This window comes from Pongo abelii, chromosome 6, assembly GCF_028885655.2.
Source record: "Pongo abelii isolate AG06213 chromosome 6, NHGRI_mPonAbe1-v2.0_pri, whole genome shotgun sequence".
Taxonomy (NCBI): domain Eukaryota; kingdom Metazoa; phylum Chordata; class Mammalia; order Primates; family Hominidae; genus Pongo; species Pongo abelii.
Window position 1 is genome coordinate 41713123 of NC_071991.2, and position 16307 is coordinate 41729429.

A 16307-nucleotide genomic window follows, 5' to 3' on the forward strand; every position below is an offset into this window, starting at 1 on the left:
TTTTATTTTATTTTTTGTTGAGATGAGGTCTGTCACTCAGGCTGGCATGAAGTAGTACAATCACGGCTCACTGCAGCCTTGACTTTCTGGGCTCAATAGATCCTACCACCTCAGCTACCTGAGCAGCTGGGACTACAGGCATGAGCCACCACACCCAGCTATTTTTAAAAATTTTTTAATAGAGATGGGGTTTTGCCATGTTGCCCAGGCTGGTCTCAAACTCCTAGGCTCAAGCAATCCACCTGCCTTGGCCTCCCAAAGTGCTGGGATTATAGGTGTGGACCACTGTAGGTTCTTTATTTTTTATGACTTTGGGTGGGCTCATTCCCGACTGCACTCCTGATGAATGGTTACAGTCCAAGTGGCATATGACTCATGAACTTCAGAGATCCTCACGGACCTATGCAGGCTGATTTTTGATTTCCTAGTCCAGTGGTTGCCAACCTGGGATGCATGTTGAAATAGCTTGAAGAGCATTAACCAATGCAGATGTCTGGGTCCCAGCCTCCAGGGATTCTGACTTAACTGGCCAGTGGTGTGGTCTAAGTATCAGGGTTTTTCAGAGCTCCACAGGTGAGACCCTGATCCAGTTTTTCTACATACCTAATCCCAGGAAGCTCTCACAACAACCTGTTCCATTTCCCCCCTTTGTCTTGAGCTGCATTTTACTGCGTCTATAAATATTGTCCTAGCAAGACCCAGTTAGCAGTAAGACTTGCTCTTTTTAAAAAGAGCTGGTCCATTTTTTACCCCAAAGTTATAAGTTTATATAACTACACTTAATAAATTCAAATATGAGAACCTTAAAGCAAAAAAAAAAAAAAATTCCATACAGAAAGCACATAAATATGAATAAAGCACAAAGGGAATAAAATCAGAGCCCTTCAAAGTTTCAAATTATAAGACCTGGGGCAGTCCTGGCTCTGCCACTTGCCAGATCTGCAACCTTGGGTGTTTCTTAACCTTTTTCCTCCACAATTTCCTCATTAATAACATCAAATGTAAATTCTATGATTTCTCATGTTTGTTGTGGAAAGAAAATGGAATAATACTTGTAAATGTACCTCATAAGGTTATTATTTTATTAAGAATAGAATAAAAATTATTTCAGGGAAGGGAAATTGGGGAGATGTTGGTCAAAGGATACATTTCAGTTAGATAGAAAGAATGAGTAAGTTCAGGTGATCTATTGTACAACAGGGTGACTGTAGATAATAACAAGGTATTGATCTTGAAAATTGACAAGGGAATTTCTTTCTTTCTCTCTCTCTCTCTCTTTCTTTCTTTCTTCTTTCTTTCCTTACTTCCTTCTGTTTCTGTCTTTTTTTTTTTTTTTTTTTGTAGAAATGGGTCTCACTTTGTTGCCCAGGCTGGTCTCAAACTCCTGGGCTCAAGCCATCTGCTGGTCTTGGTCTCCCAAAGTGCTAGGATTATAGGCATAAGCCACTGCACTTGGCCCCAAGAGAATAGATTTTAAGTGCTCTCACCACAAAAAAATAAGAAGTATGTGAGATAATGCATATGTTACTTAGCTTGACTTAGCCACTCTATAATGCATACATATTTCAAAACAACATGTACATGATGAAATATGATTTTCATTTGTCAATTAAAAAATGTTTAAAAAAGAAAACTATTTCAGATCTGGGAAAAACAGTCCTCCCATTTCCTATAAGATTACCTGTCACTAGGCAGCCTGCAGAGAACCAGGTGAGAAGGGTCCCGGCCCCATGGTCCTGCTTTAGAGAGTCACGTATCTCAAACACAGGAATGCCCTGCTGCTGGAGACCCCATTATTAGCCCAGGCTCCTGACTCTATCCTCCACCTCTACTCCCTTTGTCCTTGAATCAAAGGGCAGCCGCATCCTGATGCTGGGAAGAGGTGTGGCTATTCCACTCCTGACACTCAAGGCAGCCGCAGCTGGGGGACGATTTCAGCAATGACAAGCTCAGGTAGGAGAAATGACAATTTAATTAACTTGTCAACTGTTTCTCTCAGAAAACATGGAGGAAATAGATTGCTGCATAAAAAAGCATCCTTTCCCAGCTGTGTCCAGTCTTAACATTTTTTCCTCTTCCAATTCAAGGTCCTACTTTGGGATCCTACTCTGAGGGACGTATTGCAATAGTGAACAATGTATGTTACTCTTACATCGATATATCTGTAGGTCTAAATCAGTGCTTGGTAAATGTTTTGGTTTCAGGACTGACCAACAATCTTGAATATTATTGAGGATCCTAAAGAAATTTTACTTACGTGGCTTATATCTATCAGTATTTATTATGTTAGAAATTAAGGCAAAAAATGCAAACTATTTATACTGGTTCATTTGAGAACAATAAGAAAACCATAACATTAACATGGATAACATATTTTATGCAAAATAAATACATTTTCCAAAATTAAAAAAGGTGAGAATTATGGCATCATTTAACATTTCTGCAAATGTCTTTAAGAGCTGGTTTAACAGAAGACAGCTGGATTCTCACACATACTTCTGACTTCAATGGGTTGTGATTATCACACTTCATGGAGCTTCTGAAAAACTCTGGTGTTCACTCGTGAGATAATGAGAGTGAAAAGGTCAAATAAAATCTTAATATTGCGATGAAATTAGTTTTGATTAGTTTTGACCTTACAGACCTTACTGAAGGCTCTGGGGGTCCTCCAGGGATCCCCAAACTGTACACTGAGAATTTCTTTCTTTTTTTTTGGAGATAGTCTTACTCTGTCACCCAGGTTGGAGTGCAGTGACATGATCTCGGCTCACTGCAACCTCTGCCTCCTGGGTTCAAGCAATTCTCCTGCCTCAGCCTCCCGAGTAGCTGGGATTACAGGTGCTTGCCACTGCGCCCAGCTAATTTTTGTATTTTTAGTAGGAATGGGGTTTTCCCATGTTGGCCAGGCTGGCCTCGAACTCTCGACCTCAGGGGATCTGCCTGCCTTGGCCTCCCAAAGTGCTGGTATTACAGGTGTGAGCCACCATGCCCGGCCAACACTGGGAATTTCTGTTCAAGATATGCTGTGACTATTACGCTGTGAAGCATAATATTGATTCTATACATTGTCAATTAGATGACTGTTGGATGCTAGAGAGGCAAATGGTCTTATAATAATATTTAATAAAATATAATTATTGAAAGTGTTTAAAATCAGCTTTATTAGTGACTTGCATTTAAATTTGGTATTTTATTTAACAATTTTAAAAGATATATTTAATGATACCTATTTATTATATTTTCTTGAACAGTTTGTGTCTCATTTTATAACTTCCAAATACTTAATCATATGTTGGGTCTCTCTTCTTATTCTTGCTCTGCTCTGGGCCTGGCAGGTAGTGGGATTTCAGACAGCCTGTGAACACTGAACACTAGGCAAGAAACATGCCCATAGAGGCTGGAAATGACTTTACAGAAGGCAGATCTGACCCTTGGTTGCCAGCTCCTGTCATCCCGATGACACCACAGGGAAGGAAGTTCTCAGCAGATGAGTGAAGTCAGCCAAAAAGAGTGTGATGCGGGGCCCTTGCCACAGCAGCCCTTGCCTTGTCCTGCCACCTGCCTTTCCTCCTGCTCTGTTCATTAAAGTGATACACCAGCCACTGAACTGGGTTTGCCCATCAAGCATCCTGGCTGGAGGGACATGAGTGACCCATGCACACAGCCATAAGAGGCACATTCAGTGATCTAAGCTGAGCAAGACATTCCTCCTGCTGTAAATACACGTCCTTCAATCTAGCAGTAGAAATTAATCCTGTGAATAAATAGCTGCACAACTAAAATCTGAGGCAGAGTGCAATAAAGTCACATTGTTCTATGACAGCTGGAAAGGAAACACAATTAAGCTGGATGAGGAGGGACTCGAAGAAGGCTCATGGAGAGAGTGTCAGACATGTTGGGACTTAAAGGATGCAGGGCAGGACTTTGAGTTCTTGCACATGCAGGATGCCATAAGAGCATGGTGGCTCACACCCATAATGTTAAATCCCAGCTACTTGGGAGGCTAAGGCAGGAGGATTACTTGAGGCCAAGAATACAAGAGACTAGCCTGGGCCACATAGCTAGAACGTGTCTCAAAAAAAAAAAAAAAAAAAAAAAGAAAAAGAAAAAGAAAGAAAGAAAAGAAAAAGAAAGAGGAGGATCTAATTCTGAAGGCAGAGCTAGAAGAGGCTTAGCAAGCAGTCTGGTTGTTAGCTGCAGTGCGTTTGAGGGAGAGTGGACCGAGAGAAAGAAGAGCTGAGGTTGGAGAGGAGGCTACAGACTTGAAAGAGCTTGTGTTTGAAGTCAGGTCTGGGTTTAAACTCCAGTTCTCCCCTTGCTATTGTGATATTGCACAACCTCTGAATAACAGGTTTTCTATCTGTAAAATGAGGAATAATCATATTTCCATGATAAAGTTGTTTGAAAATCAGGACTAATTCACGTGTAGAGCTTGGCACACAGCAGGTGTCCACCCAATGTCAGCTATTGTTGGACACCAGCTGTGGAGAGCCTGGTGCAACAAGTCGCAGAGAGGGGCTCAGTCTGCAGGAAACAGGAGATAGGAGATGCCTTTTTGGAGCTGAGCCTGAGACAGTGATGGCCATGAAGCAAATGATTTGGGCTGGGGCTTCCTGCAGTGACAGGGCCAAAGGCTGCTGAAGGGACTCTTCTGCCACTTGCCTGGGCGGGCAGTGAGGTGAGGGGTGCAGAACTGCTGTGACGAGAAGCAGCGGGTCAGAAATCACCTCACCTCCACTCCCCAGTCAAGGAGTGCAGGATCCTAGAATCTTAAGCCGTCAAAAATCTTAAATGCCAATTTTCATGGGGGAAAAACAGCCCCAAACAAAACGGGAAAAGAGAATACTGTGTCGGGAATGCATGAAAACCTCAGCATTTGGGTTACATTTCCAGTCTTCCCCTAACTGGAGACTTCCCCTCTCTTAACTGCCTTCTCCCTGTTCCTCAAACCCATTTGCTCCTAGTGAGCAAGAGCGTTATTGTCCACCTGGGGAAATAGTTGGCTGGGGTTCTTTTCTTCAAGTGTCTTGAAGTGTTCTTTTCTGGCAGTGTCTTGAGGTCCGTTGTGTGTTCGTTCTCTTTCCAACAAAGTTGTAAAGGGAATGAGCCGAGATCCATTTCAGATCACAGAAAGGGGGGTGCTGGCTTTCTCATTGTACTGGGATTATCATGAGTATTCATCCTCCTCTCAAAAGTCTTCTAAGTGTGCTATTGTGCTACTTGCTTAAATTTGTAAAACTTTTTCTCCTTGTATTTCTGCTCACCAGGAACTACAATTCATCAAATAAAAGAGAAGCTGGCAAAACTTGTCTTACGTCTCAGTGGCCTGGGATTGAGGTAACTTAGGTTCTAGTTGTCATTCTGCAGTTAACTAGCTGTGTGACTCGGCATTTTAATCGCCCTTTTTTGGAGTGGATTGACATTTCCTAGAGTAAATTTGGACCAAATCCACAAGGTCCTGCCCCTCCCTGACACTGGACGGGTAAGGTCACAGGTGTTCAGTGGTGGAATCGCCACTCCATCTTGTGACCCTGCACTCCTGCACGATGCTATTTCCATGGGGATCTTGGATTAAACCTCAAGTGCAGATGGGCTCTGTCACCACTGGTGTTACCTAGAGGAGGCAGTCTCTCCTTGGAGCATCTGACTCCTCTGGGAAAAGGTGATAAGAATTCCTAGTCCTGACCCAGCATCTGGGACAGAGATTTATCACAGGATCCAGGGTCCCTTCACTCACCACTCCCTTTCCATGCTGAGACCACCCCAATTCCATTCGGACCTTCTCCTCTTCGGCCTCCCCAGTGAGCTGTGAAGACCATCTGTCTTCAGCAGATGGTCTGCCTCAGAAGATGGTTTAACTCAGAAGAGTTCCCCAGTGGAGGGAGCTCTTGGTGATTCTTGACCAAGGGGAAAGGCCCACTGAGCATCCACTGTAATAGTCGCTGCACTGCTGTGGTTTAGACAAAACAATGGTCCCTGTTCTCAGGCAACTTAGAGTTTCAGGGAGACAGTCAAGGAAACAAATACACCAGTAAAAATATACTTACAAATTACTATACCCCATGAAGGAAAAAAATCAGGTGCCATAAGAGAATCAAGGCGGGAGATATTTTGGAGAAGGTGGCAGAGGAGCTACCTGCAGAGGCAACACATCAGCTTAAGAACAAATGAAATGGGGACAAGGAGGGCGCACATTCTAGGCAGACGCACAGCCTGTGCAAAGGTATGAAGATGGGAATTCCCAACAGGTCCAAGGAACTAAGTGAAGACTAGTAAGGCCCCAGCATAGTAAAAAAGAAGAGCATGGATGGTGGGGGTAGGGTCTACATGAGGCAGAACCTTGCAGCTCACCGAGAGGATTTGCAATTTGGCCTAAATGCCATGGCACACTTTAGAGGGCAACAGGATCTGATGAAAGCGCAGGGCCTCTGGCTTAGGAACAAGTATTTTATTTAAAATGCTTCTTCTCACTCAATTGAAACTGTGAGGTAATCCCTCCCACACCCTAAAAAAAAAAAAAAAGGACACAGAGAAGCATTTTGCTTTGTCTGCTACTTGTTTAAAATGAGTTCATAAAAATAAAACTTATTCAGTCAGTTCATTATCACAGAGTCCGCACAGCTGGAAGGGGAATGCCCTTACACATAGCACAAATTGAATACCCAACCTCAAGCCCACACCAAATGTTGAATCTGAAATAAATGGGTATGAAATATAATCTAACCCAGCTCAAAGAAATAACACTGTCCTTGCTCTCAATCACTGAAAACCGCTGGATGTATTCATTTATGCAACTGACTTCCTGTACTCCAGGGACTATGCTAGGCACTCCAGATACAGCAGCAAACACAGACAGAAATTTCTGTCCTCACAGAGCTTGAATCCTAATGGGGAGGAGACTACAAACAAGACAGTTATGTAAATTATAATCTATATTAGAAAGGGATGAGGGTGTGGAGTGTGAGGCAGGGAAGGGAGTTAGGGAGCGTAGGTGGTTGCAATTGTAAATGCGGTGGTCAGGAAAGACCTCCTAGGGGTGACTTAGAAGGAGGAGGAGAAGCGACAACTTAGACCTCAAGGGAAAGAGCACTGGGAGCAGAGGGGAGACCAAGCCTGACACCCTTAAGCAGGTGCACCTGGGGAGTGGCAGGAAGGCCATGTGACTGGAGCGGAGAGAGAGGAGGGGAAGGGGAAAGAAGACAAAAGGGGGATCAGATCACATAGAGCCTCGGAGGCCATGGTTGGGGCTCTGGGAGCCATCTGAGGATCTGAACAGGGAAGTGACATGTTCCATGCTTTGAGAAGGCCCATGCTGGGGGCTGTGATGAGAACGGGCCACATGTGTGGGAACAGGAGGAGCAGGTAGGAAGCCGCTGCAGTGATGGGGGAGCCGCCGCTTGCTAGAACCAGGGTGGGAGCTGTGGATGTGCCGAGAGACGATCAGATTCCAGATCTATTTTTGAGGCTAGAGGTTTGGATGTGGGGTGCAGAGAAAGGATGTGTCAAGGATGACACCACAGGTTTTGGCTGGAGAAACAGGAAGGAGGGAATTGCTGTTCACTGACATGAGGAAGATTGAAATGGCTGATGATCAGATAAGGATGTTGGCTGGAATATTTTAAGTTTGAGATGCTTATAAGACATCCCAATTGAAGACCTCAAGCAGGAGCTGAATATTCAGGGGAACATTCAGGGGCAGGGTCTGAAATGGGCATATACATTTGGGGGTCACCTGCCAATAGATGTTATTTCAAGTCACAAGAGTAGATGTGACCACCAGGAAGGGTATGGATAGCAGGAGAGGGACAGGTCTGAGCCCAGGGGCAGCCCACAGTTAAAGGTCTGGGGAAGTCAGGGAAAGAGCCCAAGAAGGAGCATGAATTTGGAAAAAGAAAACAGGGAATGATGACTTCCTGGAAGCAGAGCAAGCTGCATTTCCTGGGAGGTACAGTCAACCGTGTCCAGCACAGAAGGTGAGGGCTGAAAATGGGCCAGGGGAATTTCCAAAGTGGAGATCCTTGGTAGTTCTAACAAGAACAGCTTTACTGAAGGAGTAGGGAGGAACTTCAGGCAGTCCAGATGCTTCTTGGAAGAAGTTCTGCTGGAAGAGGGGAGAAGGCAATGTGTGGTAAATGGAGAAGGAAGTGGGAGATGAGAAGATCTGGGAGAAATTGCTGGTGGATGCCTACGGAAATGGTCTAACTGAGGGAGAGAGGAGCTGCTGGAAAGACATCCTAGCAGGTGGCAAAGGGCAAGGCCTGGTGTGCAGGTGGGTCCCAGTCATGGCGGAGAATACAGTCACGGGTTCTTAGTTTCTATTTTTGGTTGGGCCAGTAAAGCCCCTTCCTCATCCCTCTCATCTGCTTATCAGTACAGACAGAAAGGAAAAACCATGGCTTCAGGCTGCTAAACACCTAAAACAAAACCAAACAGAACAACAACAACAAGATAAGGTGGGTTTCAGAAGCTTGGACATGCGGGCAGTTCACCTGTCATATAAGGCAGGGAGGCAGCGTCATGGCGGCAGGTGGCAGTGGGAGTCAGTGGAAGCTCTTTTCTGATCCCTGCAATTGTCTCAACAAAGTGTGAAGTAGGGTCATCCATTGCCTGAGTAGGAGGATGGAGAGAAGATGAGGGAGGTTTGTTCATCTTCACATTTTACCTAATGAATGAAGTGATTTCTCTTTCACATATATTATAAAATCTGTTCTTACATTAGGTGCAGAAAGAAGAGAAGGAGGACTAGAGAAAGGAGGAGACCAAAGAGTCCTGAGCATCCTGAAAATCCAAGAGAAACCCCAAATGAGGCTTCTGGCCAACACTGAGAAGATCCAACAAATTTCTGAGTACAAATATAATCTGGCGAAGTGGAATTAGAGACGTCTGTATTTCTGCTGAACGCACTTTCTAAGCTCTGTGAATGAAGGAGGGTTGCAGAGCATTCTGTATGGTTCAGGTGGTTGACTTCACTTTAGGAAAAGTAAAACTAAGAAAACAGAGAAGCTGGAGCATGTGCCAAATAAAGAACTTGCTCCTCAGGAGACAGGAAAGCTGAGCTAATTTTGTACGTACTATAAATCGTCAGTCAGCTTCAGTTTCAGATCTAGTTTCAAACCTGGAGTGTGCCAGTGGACAGGGAAGACTGCATTGGCCTAAAGCATTTAGACTTGCAAAAATAAATAGTACCATCAAATAAATAAAGCACATTTTATCAGGATTAGGCATAATTTATAATGACATAAAGATGATGGAATTCCACATAAAACAGGAAAAGAACAGGCTACTTATGAGTTTTAAAAGTAATCGTAATGTGTATTTCTACCTGCATTTTATTTTGAATAGTATCTTATTACCTATATTTTTAAACAATGTGGTCTCTTTTTAAATTCTACAAACCACTGTGTGAGAAACTTATCCTTTCAAAATCAATGCCATACTGGGACCAGCATCACCGGAGGTCTCTAGTTACTTGCTGGGACATAAGGGGAATTCTCAGGGGAGCCCCACACACAAAGAGCTTATGAGTCTTGACATGGAAATCAGTGTCGCTGGCCTTTTAATAACTCTAAAGAACAGGCTATGCTAGGAGTCAGTCTGTTAGACTGATCCAAAATAAACTGTCCCTGGCATAGTTGTTATGTAACATCATTTCTTACCGTTTCTGATATCCCTTACACAGACAAGAAAAAAAATGAAAAGGTCACATCTTTTTGTGACCTTTTCCTTCCATCAACAGGAACCAGACTTGAGCCATTTGATAAGGGGCCTTCTGCACAATTGATTCTTTAAACCTCCTTATTCCTTAAACCTCTGCCTCTGTCTTCCAGTACAAGTATTGAATGCCATACCCTATAATAGATCTCAATGTATGAAACAATTTTAACCACAAAAATCTAGTAAGAAAATTCAATAAGAGCTGACACTATAAAACACCATAAATCACCAGAGGTGGCCTGTGGATCAATTAGCAGGATATTGGCAAAACTCTGTAAAGCATTTGATTGAATAAACCTACAGCCACCTATCCAGCAAATTAACAATGACTGAAATTGTTGCAGGGAGTGAGTGGGGGATGGTGGGAGGGTGGTATGTGTGTGTGTGTGCGTGCCCATAAGAACAGACTACTTGATGAGTAAATAGTGGAAGAAGATAGTGTGGATGAATTAATGACCAGGCTTCAAGGCAGCTCCGTAATTTGGGGAGGTGATTAGTGCATTTGCATCTACATTACTCTCCCTCACCCCTACTTTTCTAAAACTTAATACCATTTCTTCCATATTCACAGTTTTTATGATAAAAACAATGCTTGCTAATTACAGGTAGTTTATAACAAATTTTTAAGAAGCATTCAGAGAAAACCAAAAACCACCTCAAGCATCATCACCCCAAGATAAGCACTATTATTATATTAGAGATTTCCTTCCATTCTATTTTCAATGCATGCATGTGTATTTTTCAGCCAACAAATACTATGCTGCATATACCATTAACATTGTGATTTACTTATGTAACATTGTTATTTACTTATGTAACATTGTTATGAGAGATTTTTATTTTATTAAATAGTCTTAGGAGAATTCTTTCATAAAGGCTACATATTATTCCATATTATGGTATTACTAAATAGGATTTCAAGTAACCTTTTTGTTGGATTTTTAAAGATATTCTTAATTTTACACTATTTTAAATATATATATATATAATGCTGCAAATGAATATCTGTATAGCTTATTCCTTGCACCAATTTTTGAGTACTTTGCTCTGTTATTCTCTGAGGACCATGATAACTCAGTGACACCATGGATGCTGAGCGCCAAACTGCTTGCAAAGCACACGTAGAGACCCCTGGACACTTCCCTCTGCACTGAGTGTCCGTCTCAGGACATCTTCAACAGCATTGAGTTGTATAGTTTTTAATTTTTTAAATACGATATGCAAAATGACAGTACTTTTCATTAATTTGTGGTTTGTTTTCTAGTATGAGTAAATATCTTCTCACTGATTTCATAGTCTTTTTAAAGTTGTTTACATGTCCTCACGTGTGACTCACATCTATCACATTGGCTGGTACACCATAGGTGCTCAATAAGTGTGTATCAAATAAAAACAATAAATGGAGAGATAGTTCGTGTCTATTTTTGTAATAGGATTTTACTGTGCTCTCTCTCTCGCTCTCTCTCTCTCTCTCCCTCCCTCCCCCGGCGCGTTCCTGAGTTTATGTGGGGCACACCCGGGCGAGGACCCTGCACCTAGAAGAAGATGTTGGGCCTCTTGGTGGTGAAGCGTGGCTCGGTGGCACTTGTTGGCTGCGATCTCCTCCACCTTCATGATCTGGATGCAGTGGGCCCGGGTGCGGTGCCGGTCCGTGGTGGTCAGGTCCCAGTATTCCCTGTATGTGTTGTGGGTGCAGCTCCGGGAGTCATAGAGCAGCCAGACGCTGAAGTTCTTTACCCGCTGGGGGGCCTTCTCAAACACCTGTCCACAGTAGACAATCTAGCCTGAAGACATCCTCATCTTCTTTAACTGAGATACGAAGTACCAGAAGCGGGACTTGGCGACGATGTGATTAGGCGCAAAGATTCGCATGTGGTAGAGGGGCAGTGTGTGGCATTTGGGGGTGGCCAAGGAGAGACCACCACCTTGTACTCTTGTAGTGCACCCGAGGCCTTCGTGGCGTTCTTTCCATGCCTGCCGCCACCCGCGCTTTTCTCCAGCACTTTGGGAGGCCGAGGTGGGTGGATCAACTGAGGTCAGGAGTTCGAGACCAGCCTGGTCAACACGGCAAAACCCCGTCTCCACTAAAAATACAAAAATTAACTGCGTGTGGTGGTGCGACCTGCAATCCCAGCTATTCGGGAGGTGGAGGTAGGAGAATCGCTTGAACCCAGGAGGTGGAGATTGCAGTGAGCCGAGATTGTGCCACCGCACTCCAGCTTAGGTGACAGAGAGACTCCATCTCAAAAAAAAAAAAAAATCATATTTTACAACTTCTGTCATATATTAAGGGAAAATGGGAAAATATTCACCATTTTTGTAAATATGACACAATTTCCCAATATTTGCTTATCTTTTTGTTTTGCTTATTTTTTTAACTTACAAAACGTCAACATTTTATATTGTCAAATATCTTGATTTCTTTTCCATTGTTATCATTCTGTTATTTTAGGCTTAAAAGATTTCTGTCTCTAACTCAAGATATTTATCCATATTTTCTTTTGACTTTTTATGATTTCATACTTTATGTTTCACTCAAATCTATCAGGGATTGAGGTATGGGTAAAAGAGGAAATATGCCTTAAAGTTTTTTTCAAAGTAGTTAACTAATTGTATTAGTAATACTTATTGTTTAATATATTCTTTACTCAAATATTTTTTATTCTATCACTATTATTTATGAAATTTATATTAGGGTCAATTTCTGTTCAATTTATATAGTTCCACTAATCTGTCATTATGTTGCTGCACTCATACCATTTCAATTTATTTATTTATTTATCTTTATTTTTTTCAACTTTTATATTCAGGGGTACAAGTGGAGGTTTGTTGCCTGGGTATATTGTGTGATTCTGAGGTTTGGGGTACACATGTTCCTGTCACCCAGGTACTGAGCATAGTACCCAGCAATTAGTTTTTCAACCCTTGCCCCACTCCCTCCGTCCCCCTTCTAGTAGAACCCAGTTTCTACTGTTGCCATCTTTATGTCCATGAGTACCCAATGTTTAGCTCCCACTTATAGGTAAGAACATGTAGTATTTGGTTTTCTGTTCCTGCACTAATTTGCTTAGTACAATGGCCTCCCGCTGCATGCACGTTGCTGCAAAGGACATGATTCATTCTTTTTTATGGCTGCCTAGTATTCCGTGGTGTATATGTACCACATTTTCTTTATTCAGTCCACCATTGATGGACACTATTTGCTATTGCAAATAGTGCTGCGATGATCATGCATTTACCTGTGTCTTTTTGGTATAATGATTTGTTTTCTTTTGGAAATATAGGGAGTAATGGGATTGCTGGGACAAACGATAGCTCTGTTTTAAGTTCTTTTAGAAATCTCCAAACTGCTCTTCATGGTGGCTGAACTAATTTACATTCCCACCAGCAGTGTATAAATGTTCCCTTTTCTCCACAGCCTTGCCATCATGTTTTTTGACCTTAATAATAGCCATCCTGACTGATGTGAGATGGTATCTCATTCCGGTTTTGATTTGCATTTCTCTGATGATTAGTGACATGGAGCATTTCTTCATATGTTTGCTGGCTGCTTATATGTCTTCTTTTGAGAAGTGTCTGTTCATGTCTTTTGCCCATTTTTTAATGGGGTTGTTTTTTGCTTGTTCAATTAAGTTTTTATAGATTTTAGATAATAGACTTTTGTTGGATGCATCATTTGCAAATATTTTCTCCCATTCTGTAGGTTGTCTATTCACTCTGTTGATAGTTTCTTTTGCTATGCAGAAGATCTTTAGTTTAATAGGTTCCACTTGTCAACTTTTGTTTTTGTTGCAATTGCTTTTGAGGACTTATAAATTCTTTCCCAAGGCTGATGTCCAGACTGGTGTCTCCTAGGTTTTCTTCTAGGATTCTTATAGTTTGAGAATGTAAATCTTTAAACCATCTTGAGTTAATTTTTGCATATGGTGAGAGATAGGGATTCAGTTTCATTCTTCTGCTTGTGACTAGCCAGTTTTTCCAGTATCATTTATTAGGGTCTCCTTTCCCTATTGTTTATTTTTGTCAATTTTGTTGGAGATTACATGGCTGTAGGGGGGTGGCCTTATTTCTGGCTGCCCTACTCTGTTGCATTGGTCTGTGTCTGTTTTTGCAGCAGTACCGTGCTGTTTTGGTTACTGTAGCCTTATAGCACAATTTGAAGTCAGGTAATGTGATGCCTCTGGTGTTGTTCTTTTTGCTTAGGATTTCTTTGGCTATTCAAGCTCTTTTTGGTTCCATATGAATTTTAGCACAGTTTTTTCCAATTCTGTAAAAAATGACATTGATAGTTTGATAAGAATAGTGTTGTATCTGTGGATTGCTTTGTGAAATATGGCCATTTTAATAATACTGATTCTTTCAATCCATGAGCATGGGATGTTTTTCTATTTCATTCCGTCATCCATGATTTCTTTTATCAGTGTTTTGTAGTTCTCCTTGTACAAATCTTTCACTTCTTTGGTTAGATGTACTCCTAGATATCTCAATTTTTTTATCTATTGTAAATTGGATTGTATTCTTAATTTGGCTCTCAGTTTGAACATGTATAGAAATGCTACTGATTTTTGTCCATTGATTTTGTACCCTACCACCTTGCTAAAATCATTTATCAGTTCTAATAGCCTTTTGACAAAGTCCTTAGGGTTTTCTAAGTATAGAATAATATCATTAGGGAAGAAAGAGTTCAACTTCTTCTTTTCCTGTTTGGATGCCCCTTTCATTTGTTGCTCTTGCCTAATTGCTTTGGCTAGCACTTCCAGTACTATGTTGAATAGGTGAGAGTTGTATCCTTGTCTTGTTCCAGTTCTCAAAGGGAATGTTTCCAGTTTTTGCTCATTCCATATGATGTTGTCAATTACTTTTTAAACATACATTAATGTTTAATGTGGATGTACATACATCCACACTTCTTTCCCCAAAGTTTCTTGGTTAAGTTTTCCACTCAATCTTCTAGATAATTTGTGGAATTGTAGAATGAAATATATATACATACAACACATGTACATAAAATTATATAAATCTATCTCCTTGACATTTTTAGATTTGCATTAAACCTGTATATTAATTTGTGGAGAAGTGAAGTTATCTAAAGCTCAGTGTTTCCATCCAGCCACATGATGTACCTCTCAATTTCTTCCCATCTTTTAGGTCCTTTAGTGAAATTTTATGGTTTTCTTCAGAGAGTTTCCACATACTTCTTTTCAAAGTTATCTCTAGGTACTTTATAACTAAGATTTTCTTACTTTTATATTTTCCAATTTGATATCACTGGTGTAAATGAAATCTATTGATATCTACCATACTTATTTTGTATATTGCCACATTATTTAATTCTTTTTAATTCTAATAATATTTAAGTTGAATCAGTGCAATGTTTTAGTTCAATAATTAAACATCTGCAAATGCTATATTGATTTTTTCTAATACCTTCGTTTGTTTTGGTAGAGTTTTTGCCAGCCCCTGAGATGGTCTCAATTATCCTTACCACCTGATGTTCACACCATTATGAAGTGCCCTTCCACACTGAACCAGAGCTTGTCAGTGTGACCAACAGAATTTAGCAGGATTAACAATGTGTGACTTCTCAGGCTAAGTCATAAAGGCACTGCAGCTTCTACCTCAGTCTCCTGGCTCCCTTGTTTGTGGAGAGGCAGCTGCCATGCTTTGAGGATGCACATGCAGTCCTGTGGAGAGACCGAGTTGCTAGCTGATACCTCCATCTGACAGTTTCCCTAGTTTGCCAGCCACACTAGTGAGCCACATTGGAAGTGGGTCCTCCTGCCCTAGTCAACCCTTCAGATGACAGCAGCCCCAGCTGACATCTGACTTACAACCTTCTAAGAGATCTGAAGTCTAAACCCGCCAGCCAAGCTGCTGCTGAATGACTGACCGGCAGAAACCACGAGAGACTATTAAATGATTGCTGTTTTGAGTCACTAAATTTTGGGGCTGATTTGTTATGGTTTATTATTAAGCAACAGATAACACACAGAATTTCAAAAGAATGTAAGTGAAAAAAAAATCCAACAATTATTGAGCACTTACTATACTCTAGTAACAGGGCTTACAACAATGCTAATGTGGACATTCCTGTTTCAGAGATGAAGATATAGAGGCTGAGAAATATTAAGTTAAAGCAAGGCTTCTCAACCTTGTTTTACATTTTGAGCCAGATAATTCTTTGTTATGGCGGTTGTCCCATGCATTGCAGGGTTTCTAGCTTCTACACATCAGATTTCAGTAGCAGTCACCCAATTGCAAAAAACAAAAAATGCCTCCAGACATTGCCAATTGTCTCCTCAGAGGTAACCCTACCCTCACTTCCCGCCCCCAGCTTTGTATTCTTGCATGCATTAGACTACTTGTGTGTTATCAGACAGGCTAGATTTTTGACAGCAGTTAAAAAGGCTCTAGGAATGCCTCAGTTTTCTGCTTCCTGGTTATTCCGTAGACTCTGTGGTGGGGTATTCCCAGATGGATGGTCTTGCCTTTCAATTCGTTTATTTCCTCCAGCACTCCAATCGTCCTCTCCAGCTTCCTTCACTCCTATATTGAAACGGTCTTCCTAACCCAAATATGTTTCAAGTGTGAAT

The 16307-nt window shown here is 41.5% G+C and overlaps 1 protein-coding gene and 1 pseudogene across 8 annotated transcripts in view; both read right to left on the bottom strand.

The window, feature by feature from the left end:
* The window catches only part of HECW1 (HECT, C2 and WW domain containing E3 ubiquitin protein ligase 1), a 456699-nt gene that overhangs the window by 283325 nt on the left and 157067 nt on the right, over window positions 1-16307 (bottom strand). The window lies entirely within an intron of this gene.
* LOC134761701 (large ribosomal subunit protein eL20-like) lies at window positions 10687-14907 on the bottom strand (annotated as a pseudogene).